Source organism: Semicossyphus pulcher, unplaced genomic scaffold (genome assembly GCF_022749685.1).
Source record: "Semicossyphus pulcher isolate SPU_LCO1_2020_fin unplaced genomic scaffold, fSemPul1.0.p SCAF_12, whole genome shotgun sequence".
Lineage (NCBI taxonomy): Eukaryota > Metazoa > Chordata > Actinopteri > Labriformes > Labridae > Semicossyphus > Semicossyphus pulcher.
Genome location: NW_027211626.1, coordinates 1,606,839 through 1,627,296, shown reverse-complemented (window position 1 = coordinate 1,627,296; position 20,458 = coordinate 1,606,839).

Here is a 20,458-nt window from a genome sequence, read left to right as displayed (position 1 = left end):
ATATTGCACCTGGCCTCTTTCATGGCTCCCCCCGCCCCCCCTCTTCGCCTCTGCCTCGCTGTGGAGCTGTTCCACCTCTCCACACTAATTGTTCATTCCTTCTCTCCCTCTTATTCCGCTCTGACACCTCCTCCCTGCAGAGCTCCAGTGCTCACGTCTTGAGAAAAGAGGACAACTCTTTATTCAAACTGTTAAACAGATGAGCCCATACGGCAATGCACCCTGGGATACAGAAGCAGTGAAACCAGCTATAAATCTGTGTTGATGTGGGCAGAGATTCAGCGCAGCAGACCTTTCTGATGCCAGGATGATAAACAGAACGTCCTCCTGCTCAGCCGCAGTACATCCGTGTTGTTTAATGAAGCCCAATCAGCGGCAACAACCTGGCAAAGGATCTCAATCAAACTTCATCTTCTTATCTAATGACTCCCGGTGGGACTTCCAGGTCCTGGCCTGGTGCACCTCAGAGTCCAGCTCCACGTCCTGGACCTACATGTGTCCGTGTACTCATTAAAGGGCAGATACATTGAAGAGAACATAAGGTCTGATTATTTCAAACATGCTTCATACTTAGAGGAAGATTTGGAAGTGGTCCATGAAGCAGCAGGCTTTGTTCTCATCAGTGTGGCTCATGCTGTATTTGCATTTGAACTACAGGCTGTTCTGTGAGTGGCAGTGATGTGTTGTGTGCCGTGTATTACCGGCTGTGTGTTGTCGATGTTTCACATGTCAGGATAAACTTCGGAGATTTTCAAAACAAGATGGATTTAATTTATTTTTAACATTAAAATTAATAGATACTTTATTGTCCCTGCCTGGGACAATCGTGCAAGATGTGCAGAGTTCAGTGCAACTTGATATAAAAACAGTTCATCTTAGACGTGCATCTGTGATGTTTGAAGGGAGGGTTTACAGTCGTGTAATATCCAGAAGGAGCCTAACCTTGCATTCCTGCAGTCAGTAAACATGTTTTCATTTGCATAAATCTCTCTCTCTTTTTGACATAAAATAATGACCTTTCTTGACCAGGTGACAAAGCGCTTCACAGAAAAATAAGGAAAGCAAATAAAAACAGCACAGATAAAAGACAAACAAACTCTAAAACTCTGATGTGCTCTGAAGGCACGTGGCAAAGTGCATCAAACATACAGTATGAGCACAATCATGTTAACACATAATAAATATTAATAATGTTGTTTAAACTTTTACACATTGCTCATATTTCCTCCTTTAGATTTTGCCTGTGCACGCAGTAACTCACGAGTGTCACACGAAGGATTTCTAACACTCTCAGCATGTCAGCCAGGACACTTTAATAGACGTATAACTCTTTAACAGAGAGCCACTTTAACCATCACAGACACTGTTAAAAAAGACTGTTTGCAAAGGATGAATGAATGAAAGTTATACAAACACAAAATAACATTAAGATCAAATGTAAACATTAGGCCGAAGCAACATTTCCTATAGTAGAGTACAGTACATAGAGTACAGGTTGGTTTCAAATATCGATAATAAACTCTCATTTGAGTTATTCTCTGTTTGACAGAGTAGATGTGTTGTTCAAATAGAAAACAACCTCCGGAGAAGAAGACGTAGAAGAAGACGAAAATGACAACAACGACAACGAAGACAAAGAAGACGGTGAAGAACAAGACGAAGACAACGAAGAAATAGATGACAAAGACGGTGAAGAAGACGAAGAAGACAAGGCAGAAGACATGGACGAAGAAGAAGAAAGAAAAACAGGGAGAAGAATACTAAGACGATGAAGAAGAAGAAGACGAAGAAGACGAGGGCAAAAATGATGACGAAGGAGACGACGAGGACGATATACTTACATTAATATACTCTACTCCTTACATTAATTCCTGAGGGGAAATTCAATTTTGTCGCCCTTATATTACAAACATGCTACACACACACAGGCCCAAAATGACCCTCCGGACATGCATTCATGGAGAGATGTCAGAGTGAGGGGGCTGCACACGGACATGTGCACAGAGCACATCCTGTCACATATAGAGAGAACTGTAACGCTCATCTTACCGTCAGTATTTGTGTCTATTGTTTGGAGACAGCAGATGGACAATTACATCAGAGACATAACACTTATTCATTTAACAGCTGGGACATAAGTAGAAATGTTCTGATTACTTGTAAGCATTAAGATTCACTGAGCACGGTCCTGTCACATGTGAGAGTGATTAGGGATTCATCCGAACATGTCCTGTCAGTGCTCCGCCCGTGTACATGTGTGCAGTGGATCAATGGAGATCCTGCAGCAGGGAGCCTCGGCCTTGTCGTGTGGCGAGGGGGTGAGCGGGGAAGGAGCGGGGAAGGAGCGGGCAGATTAAAGCAGCTTTGTCTCTGTGTAAGTGGATTATCAGCAGGTAGAGTGCTCCCTGTGTTTCTGCAGCGATTGTGTTAGTGCACTTCCTGCCTGGCCACAGAGAGGACCATCTGCCATTTAGCTCTGATGGATGGTCCCAAGCAGACGTCAGTCTCCTCCATGCAGAACACCTGCTGAATCTTGATCAGACGCTTGGCTCATATTAGTAAAGCCCATCACTTTGTCACGATAGCATCCGCGTCTTGCTGCTGAGGTTCAAACAGCAACAACCACGGACACACACACACATACACACACTCACATACACATACACATACACAAACACACAAGCGCACACGCACAGACACTCAAGCTGTAAAACAAGGGTAACAGATTTGGGTGCTTAAAAAATGTGGCAATGCTCCAATACATACAACACCCGGTAGACATAAACAAGCCTCATTATGGCCCGCATTATGCCCATTGCTCTTTATTTCAGTGAACAGACTGTAATATTTTGACTGGCATCAAATGGACGCAGCCGTGCCAACTCCTAACAGGATTGTGTGTCTTGAAGCATAAGCTCAGCCAGAGACACAGTACAGTATGTCTACTTCATGCACATAAGAAGGAACAGAAGGAGGAGGAGGAGGAGGAGGATGAATTTAAGAAGCAGAATATGGAGAGAAGCTTCACTATAAAAAGGAGCAGGACAAAGATAATCAAAGTCTTACTGTAACCCCGAGGATCACACCAGCGGATCACTCAGACATTAGACAGTACAAACTTTAGAAGAGGAGGAGATAAGAGCCTTTCATGTGACAAGTGGGGAGACATGAATGAAGAGAGAGAATTTATCCATACATAATAACAGGGAAAAGAAAAATCTGTGAGTTCTTTGATGAGAAAAAATACCACAGGTTGTCAAGTGACCATCAACAACTGCAAGGTGTGAAACGGAGCGTTAACGAATGCTAATTTCATACAGGAAGACGTTTATACTTCGGTGCATCTGAATATTTAAATGAAGTGTGTGAAAGAAGCGACCACATGACAGCTTATTTATCACTTTAACATCCAAAGGTATAAAAACACAGTGACACAGACATGTTGGTTTAGTGGTTTGTTAAAGCAGTAACAGGACTGATTTTTTTATATGATAGAAATACATAAACCGGAACGAGTGCACAAAAAGACGGCACGATGCTTTTATATTCATCAGAGATGCAGACAGTAGATCACATTCTAGATGTATTCTATTTTAAGATATCGTCGCAATCGTGCAAGATTGGACCCTGAAAAATCCACAAATCCTGATACTCACCTTTAAAATATACATTTAATATCCTAAAATATAATCCACTAAACGCCTTTTTCTGATCTTTTCATTTTGAAGTTAATCTTTCATGTGCATCTGTGATGTTTGGGGGAGGGTTCAGAGTCTGTAGGAGCCTCTACCTAACCGTGCATTCTTGCAGTCAGTAAACACGCTATCCCTCTGCATCTGTTTTTACTGAGTGAAGTTACCTGAAAATCTGGTGATGTCAGATTTGTGACCTTTTTGACATATAATAATAAATTAATGTATGTAACACTTTTTTTTTTTTCGTGGCAAGGTGAAAGTGATTCACGGAAAAATACGGAGAGAAAATAAAGAAACAACACAGATAAAAGCTGTAAAAAACAGTGTACCATTCTGATATTCTAAGGGACACATTACGGAAATCTCAGAACCCATCAGAAAACTACTTTAACATGAGACGGAGGGCGGAGCCATCATTTATGATGCATTAAGGGAAGTTGGGAAATCTAAACGCTGATTAGCTTTCTTGACGCAGCGTCACTGGAATTGTTCTCAAGTTGAATTTTTGATCTAGAACAGATTGTTAGTTGAACTTCCTGCAGACGTCTGTTTATAAAGATTAATAAGAAGATAAATCGTTGTCACATGAAGCTGATGGGAGCCGGGATGTCTTCACGGTGGACTGTTTTTCCTGCATACGCCGCAGCCTGCTGATACGTGATTGGTCAACACTACTTGGACTACAAGCGGACCAGAACACTTCCCGTACTAAAATCCAGTTTATATTTTTCTCGGACAGATCTGATCTTCTTCTCTCCTCTCTGAAAACATTATGGTGACAGATCTATACATTTGTGTACCATTGGATCATTCCGGATAGAGGCCCGTTTGTCCGGTGATAAGGCTTCTTTGTCTGCCTGCGCTTACTCGCAGGTCCTGTCATACAGCTACATGTGTGTTAGCAGATAACAGGGAGCCACTGTGAGCTCTCAGCCTGTATCGGAGTCAGTGAAGACACACTGGTCTGTCTTTTGTTATTACCTCTTCTAGCATTGTCACAATGATTACCATCTCCTGGTTTACGTCATATATAATGCATTTTCATTTCAGGGTGCTCTTTGTGTATTATTTATTCTTCCATCACTCCCAGAAGGGTGAAGCTTTTTCGACCCATTGAGACATTTATGCACTTAACAGCAGCTCTGTGTGTTGAATTGGTGTCAGTCAGAGAACAAAAGCAGGTTTTGTGGCAGTGTGAGGGCGGTTGACCCTCTCAGTGTGGCAGGCGTGCTCTCAGCCCGATCAGAAGGCTGATAGCCACCAAGAGGCAGCGAGAAGAAAGACCCCGTCTCCTCCTGACAGCCCTCTCCCTCCACTTGTCACTTTATCTCATCAAGCCTGTCAGGAAATAAATTAGAATACAGCCAACGCAGGGAAACAGAAGCCGTGTCCTCTGTGCCTCACATGACATTGGCTGATAATCTTGTTTTGCCATAACTGCTTCCATAATTTCACACGTGCATTCTGAGATTGACTCCAGTTTGATTCTGTTGACTTGCAAATGATGAAGAATGAAATTCCATCATGTCGATGTGACACGTGTTACAAATGTAATTGCCACTGAAATCTTAATTTGCAGAGCAGCAGGACTTTAATTAACAGGAAAAGAAGATTTTGGATGATTGAGGGTTTTTAAAATGTTCCTGTAATGATAGAAGTGAAGACAGATTCTGAGCTTTAAAGAAGCCTTCCTTTACTTCTTAAAGGGGACATATCTGAGCTATGCAATTAATTTTCTATTATATTATTTTTGAATCAAGTTTGATTCGTTTTTTTAAGTTGTATTTTAATTTAATTATTTTTTCGGAGCCTCTCCGTCCTCCTGAAACCAACAAGCCGTTTTGCCATTCAAAGGTTCGACCCAGCGTCCAAGATTATCACCCGCCACTCGCCAAATGTGGGTAGTTCCGCACTTCGCTGGCGCGTGTCCGTGAATAATTGTAACGCAAACCTTTAATTGACCCTCCCTGACCACCATCGGCGCCCTCACGCTTCTGTTCTCATGCAGGGCTCTAGTGCGTCACCAATCTGTAAAGTACGAGTTTACACTTTAACTGGTCGCACCGATGCTGCAAGTAGCAGGTTACTACAACCCGATGTTGTGACACAGCTCTACGGGGGCTGCCAAACGGGCAACTGATGCTACATTAGCTGCCTGCACCGGCTAATGGGGACCTGCTAGCTTTATTATTATCTAATGTGGAGCTGCTGACTTTATATTTTTCTTTAAATTCAGTGGAATAAAAGTAAAGATAAAAATACAAGCAAAGTACATTACCTCAATATTACACTGCTACTGTAAGTTCAGTACTAAAGTAAATGTTTCTTTTTAGCACTGTTTATCATTGATATTATATCTAATCACGTTTTTATGGCCGGTTAAAAATATTCTGGCCGGTAACATTTTTTGGCTAACCCTCCAATGGCAGGTAGACCAAAAAGTACACAGTCATTGAGCTTTCCATAAGCGTGAATATCTGCTTCAGACCGAAACAAGAAGCTGTTCTGCTGTTATGCCGACGTGCTCCATGCACATTCAACTTGTGCGCAGAAGGTGCGTGACATCGTGACAGCGGCTCCACTCGCCGATCTCTCCTGCACAGATTCAGCAGTGCAGAAGCTTATGTCATGATAGCGTGCAGATCAGAGGACGCTTCAAAGTAATGAAAAACTCACTTGTGTGCCCGTGATGTTTGCATGCAATCGTTTCCACTCAATCCGCTCTCATCATGCAGCCCGAGAACGAATATCGTTTCTTTGTATTAAAAATTCCGTGTGTTGCACCTTTAATCTGAGTGTAGGTTATATTTCTAAGCGTGCTCCTGGCTGTCTTTACCTGTTGTGTGCTTTATGGTCCTCCAGATAAAGTAATCAGTCCTGGAGGGCAGGCCTGCTATCTCACCAATCGGATACAGATATCAAACCCACGCCTGTGTGCATGTTGGAGTGTTACACCACGGCTGCCTCAATAATAACAGTAAATCTTCGCTACAGCCCTCCATCCGCTGCTCACCGCCTCAGGCCTGTTATATTCTATCAAAACAACCAGCATGGACATTCTAGTCTTCCACCACCTGCAGTGCCTTTTGCTGCCCTTCCCATGAGCACCGGGGCGCTGATATAACGGGAATACACACCCACTCACCTAACTTTAGCTAACTGCCGACAGGTGGAAATGTTTCCTCTGCAGCTCTGAGGGACGGATGGAAAAACCTTGTTTCACTTTGGTGCCCGAGGATTCTGATTTTAGACAATCAATAAAACTGTTAAAGCCAAGAAACCAAAAATACCCTGTGTGCTATTTAAAAAGCTGTCATACGTAGATATCTGTTTACTCCAGATTCTTGTCATATGAATTTCTGCAAAGTTTCCAGATATTGAGTTTAAATTTGGCATTGTTGTGCTTGGATATTTATTATGTAATCAGTTGTGCAGATGAGTCAGGTAGACGTCAATCAAATCACGATTGGCCCCGCCTCCACGGCCTTGAGAATCGGTCTAAACGGCTAAATTAGCTGCTTTTTAAACCAGGTTTTGTAACTCTGATGAATGTTTATTTCCACTCAGATTCTTAATGAGACTCAACTTTGATATCATGTTTGCATTTTCACAAATCAAGCCCACTTCCCAGAGGTTTTACAGTCGCTATTTAACCTCAGAAGTTCTCAGTGAACGGTAACAGTCACACCCAGCCAGCATCCGAAACCAAAGTGATCCGGTGGTCTTTCAAATGAAGCCCCTCCACATCTGCCCCCCTCCACCCCCCTTTTTCCATCCCTGTTTGCCCCACAGTTGCTTTCATCTTCCTCATCCGAGTACAAAGTGGATGCTGTGCTGCTGCTGGGACCCAGCCAGCCAAGGAAGGAGTCTACCGCTCAGACACTGACTACAAACTATAAAATCACCCCCACCCTGACTCGACTCTCTCTCACTCGTCCTTCCTTCTTCCTGTCTCTCTCTCTCTCTCTCCATGCTCATAAACACCCAGGCTTCAATTTTGCAGGGAAGACATTTTGCCGTAACTGCTGTGCTGTTCGTTTCCTGGGCTGCAGGATTACAGGTTATATCCAGGCCTCCAGATATACACTGGCAGTCCAGTGTCCCACTGACCCTCCAAAGCCTGCAATTTAGCAGGGTTATTTATGGAGCGAGGAGAACACATCCTCCCTGCCTGCTCCGCTCTGCTTTCACGATGCTGGACAGCAGCAGCGGCCTCAGCCCCCCCTCGCTTGGTGAGCATGGCACTTTCTCTGTGAGCAACAATCCTATTACCCCTCTACGGCCTCGTGTTGGGGCGATAAGAGCAGCCCGCCGCCCCGCAAGATGGGTAGCGCTGAGCCTCCTTTAGCTGCGGTAGGTGGCTTAACCATGGGAAGAATGCTCCACAGAGCTTTTGCTCTCATCATTTCAGCGGGAATTAGCTCCTGCAAAGAGGTGTTTGTTGAAGATGAAATTGCCTGGAGGAAAATAAACCAAAATATGGCTGTCAACACATCTGTAGCATAAAAGACACCGAAAAAGACATTATGATGGAAAATAGGGCAGCAAATAGACTCGCGACATCTGTAGAGAAAACATTTTTATTTTGAAGTAGGACGGTTCAGATTTAAGCTCAGTGATGTCGTCTCACAGTCGGGGATCTTCTGATATACGTTTTTAGTTTCAGGGAAAGAGGATGTCTCTGCAAAACCTTAAATGGCTTATTAGTGCACACAATTCAATTAAGCATCTTTACTTTCGTGCACAATCAAGAGTAAAATTGCATCTCCTGCAAAGTCACTGAATTGTAGCAACAGTTGTCACACAGTGGAGTTTAATATTCAGTCACATATGCATGAGTAGAGTTTGTACACGATAAGAGAAGCACACAAACAGCAACACACTCACACAGACACAATCACCTCACCTGCAGTTTGATATGTATCCTGATACTGTATGTTTATGCAAATAACCACCATTTCTGTGCAGCGCTTTGAAAACGCAGTCGGCTGCAGTCCATCTCCGCATGTATTCGCCTCTGCTGTGTGCCACCGCGGCTCTGACACAGTTAGATATATTAAAAAGCAGACAGCCTATCTCATCCTCCCCTCAGCACCTGAAAGGAAATGAATGTCACCCCATTGAAATTGGCTCTCTTTCAGTGCAAAGGAGTAATATCATTTCACATGTCTATTTGCTATTTGGGGCCGCCTTTTCTTCCCCCATTTTAAAAATGCACTGAACTGCACCGGCCTCTGATTGGCCTCAGACCTCTAAATGCAGAAATTTATATGATGGATTCAAATAGGTTTGCAACTAATGACTATTTTTATAGCTTCTACTGATACAAAAGGTAAAGAAAAAGAGGAAAGAAGAAGAGATGAGAAGGAGTGTTTAAGGTGAGGGACTGAAAGTGTCAATGATAAAAGTGTGGCTCCAACTTTGGACTGCTAAGTTGATGTTTAAAGGAGAGATGCGTCAGATTCTTTCTATAGCACTACACAGTGTTATAGTAATGTCTATAGCTAGCTAACATTTGCTAGCTGAGAAGCTAATCTTATCTGGGAGAGTCTGCATCATCAAGTGCCTTCTCTTAAAACGCTTGTGCATCACCGACGTGCTCCCGTGATAAACGAGGTCCACTTTACAGATCCTGCAGACGATCCTTTTCTTTGCAGCGTTGAGGGTTTTAGGACGCGATGGTGTTGCATTGGCCGCTGCCATTTTGCTGTGTTTTGTTAACCTGTCGCTTCCCGGTTGCTGCTTTGCATGTGCAACTCTCAGCTCAGATAGCAAGGATGTGAGATGGCTCACCACTCAGCAACTCCAGAAAACGATGTTATGTTCGAGCATGAAAAACACACGTGATGACATAACCAAATAATTATTGACAAATAAATCCATCGTCAATGAATTTTGTCATCGATATTTGTCGACTAATCTTTGCATCTGAGATTAAAACCCACAGACTGCATTTAAGGAACCGGCATCTTGTTTTTTTGGAACCAGAAGTGACCACATTTGACCGACATGGTTGGTAAACATTGTGACGTCTCTATCCTGGTTGACAGGTCGCCCTCACGGGGAGCCACACCCTCATCCAAACCCTGTTTTATCGTCAGTTGAACTCCCGTTGGGAGAATAATTTACACAATGAACATCACGCTGTATTGAAGAAGACTTGAAACTAGAGATTGAGGCCATAAACTTAACTTATTTTTGCTACCAGTGGAGTCGCCGACTGCTGGACATCAGGAATAATGCAGGTTTAAGGCACTTCCAGGTTGGCTTCGCTTTTAAACCCCAAGCCCTATTTTCAAGCCACATACTCCCGTGTACACGTTTCGTTTGTGTCTTTGGGTCTAAGTTTCGTGTTCGGCAGCTTGTGTGGTGTTTCATTGTAACATGTGTATGAGTGGAAGTGCTGACAGTGCTCTTAACCCTCTTATCAAAGCCCTAGCTTTCCTCTGAACCTGCTCCTCACTCAGCCCTTTATGTGATCATCAATCCCTGTTCAGCCCCGTACACTGCGCCTAATTATGCCGAGTCCAGCACGAGGAGAAGAAGGAGCCTCCGCTGTACGACTCTAACCCTGCCAGAGCAAGAAAGAGGGAACAGAGGAAGAAGAGGAATGGCTTATTAGGAATGTGGTCCGTTTTCCTCTTCCACTTTCCCTGCTCTCCGGCTCTCCCTTCTTCATCTGCATGTTTCAGAAGGTTTCTCCAATTACCAAGGCAGTACCCCCAACCGCTTCTCCATCCGCCACCAGGGGGGAAAGTAGGATGGTGTGTGAGGAGACGAGAACAGTGTGAGCTTGAATTAATGGCTGAAATTAGCAGCTCTACAGAATTGAATGTGAGGGATATTTGAATTGAAGTTCCTGCTGTATATATACGTTAAAGTGACAGAAATATTACTTTGATTTGTCTTTGCTCTCACTGCTGACCTGACGCACACGGACAAACATACGCTACAGTAGATATTTCCCCTGAGGGACCCTCACGTGCACTGTGCTCCGTAAAAATGGCGGTCTGACGTCAACTAAAGCAGAATACGGTGTGAATCAGGAGCCCTGAGGGAACATATACATGTCACACATTCATGCAGGGTTTACCCATCTTCGGATGAGTCATTGACTACCTCATGGATTATCAGTCATCAGGGAGGACAGTGGCCTATAAATGGCAGAGCACGGGCATCTATCTTACTGATATATTGAATGATGAGAGACGTCTGAGTTTGTAACATCCACTGTAATACACACACACTTTAGCTGACGGCCACATGCACACATTAAATCCACCCTCACACTCCATCTCATTCCTCAATTTTGCAGAATCAGCTGCGGCAGAGGTGACAACATGAAGGTGCTGAGGGGGGCGGGTAAAGGTGAAATGACAAGAGATCCGAAGCAGGCAGGGTGGACAGGTGATTTGGATTTACTGCCTCTTTTTCACCCCGAGTGGAGTTAATGATGTTCTTGGGGGAAAAACACGATGAATAGTAGTTCTAGTAGTGAGAAACATGCGGCAAACTTCAAGGCAAAGCTGCAGTTCCTCTGGTGTCCACTTGAGGCTGTCTCCAGCAATGAGTCAGTCCCCATAGAGCCCCATGTTAAACTTAACAGCAGAGATAAACATGTTTACAGCCTGGTACAAAAAACAGTTTGGGTCTCTGTAAGTCATTACATCCATTAATGACAACTTTCCGAGGGTTAATGTTTGTATAACTCGCCTGTTTAAGTTTTTCACGCACAATTAATAATAAATTAGATGGTTAACTCGCTCACTTCCCCAGCTAATGAATTAGCAACAGGAACAGACTGTCTGCAGCTCCACCCTCTCATCTGACTTCTGTTTCCAGGAATCCAACATGGCGACAGCTAAAATGCCGTCGCCATGTTGGATTCCTCACATGCCAGACAACTCACGTTTGTGATAGCAGAACATAGCTTGTGTTTGGCGTCTTGGCTCCGACCTCATCTCTCCTCTCAGATTAATTTTACATTTGAGATGTGATGAGGTCATATCTTTAACCCTTCTAGTCGGAGCCTGCAGGTGGATGCTGGGGCGGTGATGCGGCTGAAAGTACGAGCACAGGACTGGCACAGGGCAGCGGTGGCAACGACAGAGCAGAGGGAGAGAGGACGGACATCTTGCAGCTTAAATAGACGCCACATCGGGAGGAAGTGTTCGTCCGGTGATTGTGGAGAGTGACGCATGTCAGGTGTGAAATCAGCTTGAGTGCCTGCCTGAACTAGCTCTCAGGCGTCGCCCAATTTAACAAACCAATGGATGGATGTCCATTATTTATATTGTGTTAAGTGTTAAGAAGTGGTGTAACCTCTGTGTGATGTAAGCGGTTCATGATGGTTGGTCACTTATGGTGCATTTTGGAGCAGAATGAGAGAAGGAGTTGCCCTGCTGCAATAACCGTTGAAGCGAGGCTTTTAAGAGCAAAAAACTGATTGCTATTATAATAAATTTCCCATCACTCCTTATTACTACATCATTTCCCAGCATGAAGGGCGTGAAAAACTCTGTGGCCTTTGATGGAGACGTTAGCTGTGCTTTTTGCTTAATGGTTATAATGAATCCAGAGAAATTATAGAGAAGAACATTTGTGACATTAAACTACAACCATTATCTTCCATTGTCACCTGGAAAGGTATTGAAAGAAGAACGTTTCCCCGTGTGCGCTTCAGCATCTGCAGTCATTGTTTCCCCTTTCCATTAGTTTCCCCCTAAAATAGCAGACAGCAGCAAAAAGCTGCGAAGCTAATCTCCTCCCTCCTCGTTGGTCAGTATCAGCGGCGTCCTCGCTCTGCCGCTCGCTCTCAGCACAGATTAGGATGTATGAATGCATCGGGCTGGCTGTAGAAAGAAATGAACACGTGTGAGCCTTCGTCTGCGGATACACTACCTCTTTATATTTCTGTTGACCCCATAATTCCCAGTTGTCCCTGATTTATTACCGAGAATTGCAACGAAACCCCCCGCCACTGTGCATTCACACACAGAACGCAATGAGAGGCGTATCATTGCTTCTTATGAATAAAAATAGATAGCATTACGGGGGGGGGTTCATTTTAACCATGTAATGCTGCTGTCATTTCTTCTTCTTTGAGTCCCAATGTATGCCACACCAGAGAAACACCCCCCAGATCCCATGAGGGGAATTAATTCTCATGTGACCATAAGTCCTGCAGCATCCTCCGAATATGAAATCAGACAGCGGGATGGGTGAAACAGAAATGCCACTGGGTATAATGACAGTCCTATTAAAAAACATACTGCGGTCACGGGAGGAGGGGGTGCAGCGGGAAGGTCACAGTGGGGACCAACCTAATTTACTTTAGCCTGTAATGTTGCCCAGAAATGATCTAGAGTGGTGTTATTGCAGAGAGACAGCCTTTCCTCTAATGCATTAATATCATGACATTACTAATTACTAAGTGACCTCTATAAAACCAGCATGGATATTGGATGTGACCCTGTCAGACGAACACATCGGCAGCAGCATCTGCAGAGAGAGGAGAAAGAAAGAGAGTTAGTTTTAGACACAACAGCTAACAGATTAACAAAGCACCATATTAACCTTCAGGTGCATCTAATTGTTGGGAAATTGAATGCAGCTCTCAGTGAGGGGGGGATCAATATATCGAGCCGGCCCGGCTTACAACCTCTAATCCTGCAAATCTTCTTGAGGTCCTGAAGTGCTGTATTGAATATGTGAATGACTCGGAGAGCACTGCTTAAGCATAATTTATGTAATGCGTCTAACTGTGTCCACATTCGTTATCGTAGTGCCCGCTTATTTCTCAAGATCGCTCGACCTTTCTGCCATGGAGATAAATTTAGCTGCGGTGCACATTCAGGACGAGGTTGGACTGCCTTCACATGAATCCACTTATTCAGCTTTCAAAAACTTTCTCTCAACCTTTAACTGCTGCTTTTGTATGTAGACTGTCTCTGATGTGTTCAGACCTCATCGTGCATCACCTTCATCTAAATAGTAGTGATACACAGAGACAAAGAAACATGTGATCAGCCTCAGATAAATCCTGTAGCTGAGCGACGCCTGCACATACAGTATGCTCTCCCTCCCACATTCGTAATGTTTATCTTGGAAACAAACCACCTCTCTTTGTCCACAAGCTGTGACTCTGCATGTGCTGATTTCAGAGGGAATAACGAATGTACTTTTCTTACTGGCTAAACTTCTCATGTGCAGATAAAAGATAAGATTAACTTTACTGATTTCCCACTGAGGGACATTCACATCTTACAGCAACTCAAGAGTCAAACTAGAGCAAAAAGGGTCAAATAAGAAAATATTGATTAAAATATATAAACACAATTTACACCTTTCACTTATTTGCATCATTTTACCATGACATAACATGTGACCCGCTGCGTTACATGCTTGTTTACAGTTTACAGGCAGCTGACACACAGACTCGGTTTACTGTCTGCTCACGTGAAGAGCTGCACTCATGTGATATCAGACGGCTTCAGGTGTTTCACTTAATTTGCTTAACTATCGCGCGTCCCGCGATGTGACTATTGCACCTGCGCACACCGCAAATAGACCCTTTGCTTAGTCCCGCCCCCCGTTGCTATTCCTGTCAAGCTTTCGCACCGACATGTAAATATTGTGGCGTTTTCAACAGTGAGAGGTGTTCAAAGGGAAATAATGATGAAATAATGAAAAGTTCCCAAATATCAGAGAGAAGTCGAATGAAAGGACGACAAAACACATTAGAAAGCTACATCCACAATATAATGAGCGTCGGGCACCCCGCGACAATTCATGTTACGGACAATCACAGGAACAACAGTGTTCCTGCACAGCGGGGTGAGTCGATAAATTGTTTTATTTTAAGCTAATGTTTAACTTTCATTATCTAATATGTTTTAGCCCACTGCTAGCAAAACTAAATGATCCCACTTTTTCATTAGGTTTAAAGGGCGTCAGGATGTTGATTGCATATCGTGGCCTTGATCCAAACACTGGATCTCCTGAAGGCACAACAGGAAAGCCCAACAACAATGGCACAAACCAAGGAGCGGTAAAATAAAGGCTGTGCCGGTGTCATCAGCAGTGGTAGCGAAGGCCAGACAAACGGAGACCAGTTGACTGTCTTCCTCAATTTTTGCTTTGGAAAAGCTGCTGTCGGACTTGCAGATTCCTTATGCACACCGTTTCAGCCTCTCTCCTGGGTCTGAAAGCTTGACAGGCCTCCTGCGCCTAGTTACGGTTACTAACGTAGGATTGGACAGTGGCCGTTCAAGGCAGGGGCTTAGCAAAGGGCCAATTGTTAAACGATATATCGTGCAGCCTTAATATATATAAAACATATATATTATATACAAATTAATACGTACTATAACTACTATATGATAAAGATGAAATAATACAAATATATTAAACAATACAATACTGTATCATAAAATAGACAACAGACAATTTATAATAAAAATGATGTACAAATATAAACGGTGTTTCTGTGTCTCTGAGCGCTTTAACCCACAGAGTGTTGTCCTCTGTGCAGCCTGGCTCTGCCCTCCTGTCGTCCCTTCAATCACAGCTCACTGTGCCACTTGTCATCTGCAGTCACGCCTGTTATTGAGAGGCTTCCCTCAGGCCGCCTCTTTGTCTTTAGTGGCTCGATTAAATTATTGTGACACCTGGCGTGGATCCTCGGCTGTAATGGCCCCTTTTTTCATCCCCTCCTTTTTACCAGCATAATAGACCTCTGATGAAATATTACAAACCTCCTGCTCCGAGCTTCACCGGAATCAGTGAGAGAGGCGGAAAGAAACAAGCCGCCAGATCATGATTGAGCAAATTAAAAGAACGTATTCAAAGCGCTGTGAATAACAGGATATGCGTCTGTATGCAGTCCTCACATTCTGCAGTCATTGGATGAATTACTTTAGAAATTACATGAGCCCTGTAATCACATTAAACGTGTGGTTAGTGACTCGTGCACACTTGTCATGTTGAGGTGGTGGTGGGTGGTGATATTTTTAACCTCTTAAAGGCAGTGGCGGCCATTGTGCATCACAGTTTGCTGCTATTCCTGGAAATAGAGGGCTGTGTTGCTTAGACTTCTCCCTGTGACGCCTCACAGTTACACTTTTCCATATATAATGCATTTTATGCACCTTTGTTATGCAAAAGAGGCATGATGAAAAGAATTTCATCATTGAGAAATGGAATTCCAGCTGCCCCTCCTCCTCCCCGTGGTGGTAAGTGCTGCTGGAGGTGCAGCGCTGCACAGGGGAGGAAAATCCCCTCCACTCCAATCTTGTTGAGCTGACGTACTTGGCCTTTTTATATTTCATGTCCCTTTTCTCATGCAGCAGAGGGATGGGCAGGGGGATGCTGCAGGGGTTCAGAGCAGTCAGACCTGTATACAGACTCATTCAGCTTCATATTGAGACTTCTGTTGTTTAAGACTTTGCCTTTAAATGAACCCAGCAGTACGTGAAAGATATTAATTATTCACACACTTTCTTGCTTACAGTTTCAATGCACAACTCCTGACCCTGCACATTTCGAGCATATTTAACTTCCATTGTTCCAGCTTTATTCAGAAACGCTAATTCTGCAGGAATTCTGAACAGTTGTATTGTAGCTGTGGACACTGGTGAATGTTCTGCTCCTGCTCTGCTCGCGTCGTGCTGCCTTGGGTGACAACAGAATAATTGATAGCCAAAGAAATTATGTTGGAATTGGATGCACCACCAGTTGGGTTGATATTACATCTCCTCATTGACTCTGTGTTGCCTTGAGGTGGTCGAGATCTTCTGCAACACAAGTTATATGTCTGTGAATTGATTTTATTATCCGCTTACAATCATGAATGGTGTTGCATCTAAAAAAACACGCTAAGTGTAAAGTCCACCTTCTTTTAAGTTAATATACAATGTTCATCATGCATGTGTACATGTATGGTCGCCTTTAAACACACATCCCTCACAGTATGCAGCACAATTAACCCAATATTTACCCAGATCTCGATTTTGTCTTCCTACGACTAAATAAACATGACAGACGGTGATATTGACGTTTATGCTCCGCCCGTAGAAAACTCTGCTCAAATCAATTGCCTCCTTAACTAACAGCCGCTCCCCCAGGGGGCAATGGAGAGGTCTGGGCTTCAGTTTTGGGGGAGCTGGCATGTGATGGGCGTCTACCTCGCAGCAGCAGTTTAAGGTGGAAGAGTAAACAACAGAGACGGTGTTTCGGTTCAGCGAGTGACCGTGTTAACTGGTGGCTTTCAACAGAATTGTTGTCGTGGTTACAGCAGCTGTTAAAAACGAGATGTGAATATGTCCACGTGAATGCCTCTTTGTTGTCTCAGAACACATTTCTCTGTTACGTCTTTGAAGTGTTGTTTGTTTAAACATGTCATGTAGGCGACTGACGCTCAGTCGTGTTTTGTACGCTGCTTGTTGTTACGCTAAAACAGGAAGAGAGCGAGTCACTTGCTAAACCGAAACACCGGTCCTCTGAAACGGCTCGTCAGCGCTTGTTTGGAGGTGTTTCAGGTTTAAGTGATGTTAAGAACAAACAATAACCAGCAGAGAGGTCATGAAACCTGCGTCTGCGCCGCAAAGCAAAGAAAAAGTCAAGTCAGACATCCAGAACAGAGACGCTGTACGTAGACACCCTATCACCCAACTCCCAAAGACACACTGACATTACCCATGATGCACCACATTCAGGTAAAGCGTTGCTCTGTTTATTTAAATGTGAACGTACAATAAAGAATGTCCCTAAAATGAATAAATAATGGTGATTTACCGCCTCAGTCATGCAGACAGTGTCTCCACACACAGCTCTGATGCCGTCTTTATCTGTCGTTCACACATAATTTCATTACTTTCATAGGACTTACAGAAAAAGCGGCTGAATTTATCCGAGCTGTCGCATGGCTTTCCGTCTGCACAGAGCGTGTATAAAACGTGCACAAGAATACAAAACACAGAGAGTCCGAGCAGGAAAACTTCCACAAAACACAACGCTTTTATTCATCTCATGTGCTGTGATTATTTCCAGCAGCTCAGAGCGAGAAAAGCTTTGCTATCTCAAAGGGAAGGGAAAATAAGGGGAAGGTACGGCACAGTAAAGCTTAAATTGAGGCCATTATTGAGGGCAGTGAGGGAATAGTCTGAGGCTGGACTAAAAAAGAGCAGAGGCAGACAGAGCTTTAGTTGGGTCAGATGAACACTGATGGCTGCTCCTATAAATCTGTGAGCTGAAACAAAAGGTGCAGAACAGTGAATCCTCACCCTCACCTGCCAGTTAGAGCAGACACCTGTCTTATGTGTTACAGGTAAAGTGCAATCACTTGATGTTATTGTGCGTTTAAACCTTGACTGGATATTTTTCTCTGTCTGATTTAACATAAAGAAATATCTTCTGACACTTTAGAGCAACTTTGAAAGCAGCTGAAGACAGTTCAGGCAGCTGCAGCTAATTATCTCCGATAATGGTGAGATGCGGACGGATTATTTGCTTCGCCAACATCGGATTTCTCATCAGCTTGACAACGAGGCTGGGGTCGTGCAGCTGTGGAGGCAGAGTATAGAAACGTATAGCAGGTGCATTATTCTAAATCCTTCTTTGATTGGATGCTGAACTTTGGCTTCATAGATATCATGAGCTGTTTGTCTCATGATATCTTGAATAATGCTTATTGCATGGACGTTTAGATGCAGTAACTTTCCCCTGAGGTGAGCGGGACATATAAAGGGCAGAGGGACAGGAGATTGTGCTCCTCTTCTCAAATGAGGCCACAAAAGCAGGCTGCAAGAGCTCAGCTGTATTTCAAACAACTTGGACACAACATCCCTGCGATAAAGATGTTATTATACTCCTTGCAATAATTCAGACAGAAATTGCCAGTGAGGGAAAATGTTCGGTCACTGGAAGGTTAAATAAAAAAGGAAGTTCGGCAAATAAAAATCACTCTTGGAAATGTGTGTTCAGGGACAGGAGATGCATCTCTGCAGCGCTGTTAAATAGTGCTGACTCCCATTCTGGATGATGTTTCTGAACAAAAGAAGTACCTTGTTGCCAGTATAATGTCTCTGTTGATTACCAGACGTCCCGCTGCCGAGTGATAAGATCCTGAAGGAGATAATGACTCAATATGAAAAATGGCACAGTTAAAGCAGAGCATTTCTTTTCATATTTGCACAAATGCAAAGCATGAATGCAATCAAATAAAATCTGTCACTTGACATTTTCTTTGTGCTCACAGGAAATAATTAAACCAGAATGGCAGCGTCCCTGTGTTCCAGTTCTGAATGAACGCTCACAAAGCTCGACTCCTGTGCCTCTGTGTGCTCTGTCTCCATCTCTGTATCACTCTCTATCTCACATTTGAACACATTAGCCCCCCCTCGTACAGCTCAGAGAGAGAGAGAGGGAGGCAGAGCGTGTGTACAAATGAATCAGAGCTGTTTGTTGTACTGTTTCAGGCCCGGGCTGTTTCAAGTAGCTTATTTGAGAGAGCCGCAGATCATGTTTAGTAAGCTCGCTCTCATTATATCAGACCCTGGGGAGAGAAGGGCCCTCTCACTCCATACTATCAAAGCCACGGAGCTGCCTTAGAGGACATGCTTCAGTATGAATAGAGGCTATAGAGTACACACAAAAAGTAGCATGCTCAGCCCTCATCACCTCTCTCGGCGGGAGGCTGCCAACATCCAAGGTTTTGATCAAGCCTCGCCGTAATGGCTGTGGGTGACAGGTATACGAGACCGTAGTTGTGGGAATAAATAGCTTGATTAGCATAATGCATCACCAACAAATTCAGCTTTCAGAGCGCGTGAAAGAACTACTTTTTGCCTGAGTGCAGCATTCATGCGCCTTGTGGGATCGTATTTCATAGGACAAACACACAATTATGTAAACAGGGTATTTACCTCCGCACCGTCGGAAGGTAATATCATTTACTTCCTCTTTGAACAAAATACTCGCGCAGTGTGTTGTCTGTATTTTTCGGCTGCTTCCAACGGGCTCAGCAGCTCCCATTGTCCACCGAAAGCGTCTTTCCCTGCTTTTCAGCAATCATAATTCACCTGATACACGCAGCGCTTACCTCCAGAAATCCCAGCCATATTGATCCATCTGGAGCCGAGCGACATCGCTATAAACAGGCTAATCTAACATAAAAGCTGGCCTCTCAATGCCCCAGCCTGTTGAAGCGATTTAGCTCTGCCTGGTAGCAATGAATAAATAAATAGATAAATGAGACACACAATCGCAGGCTCGATCCGGCAGTGCATCCCGACCGCACGCAACCGGAGGCAACGGCTCTGAGATGGGAGATTATTGGGAATAATATCCTTTACATTTTTAGGTCTTTAGCACTGCAGGGATGGGGATGTAGCAGAGGTGGCTATCATCAGTCATCTCCTGTCTCCTCCTCGCCTCCATCTACACCTTCTGTCTGACCTTTGTGACCTTTTGCCATTCTCTGCTGTGATTAATTGCTACTAAGACTGTCCACTAATAATCTATGTGATAATTATCCAGGGAAAGAGTGCTTTACCTGAATACTACTCACGCCAGACGTGCCACTTACCTCTGTCTCCCCCTTTCTACCCTCTCCTCACCCCCTGCCTTGTTCCTGCCTGACTGGCTGCCAGTGGGCTGATGTTAGTGAAATGAGGGTAATGGGGGGGCTCAGATACCATTACATCTGTCTGGATTACAGCAATTCTTTTTAACCTTCAGCAGCCCTTGGTAGATGCTCCCAGAAC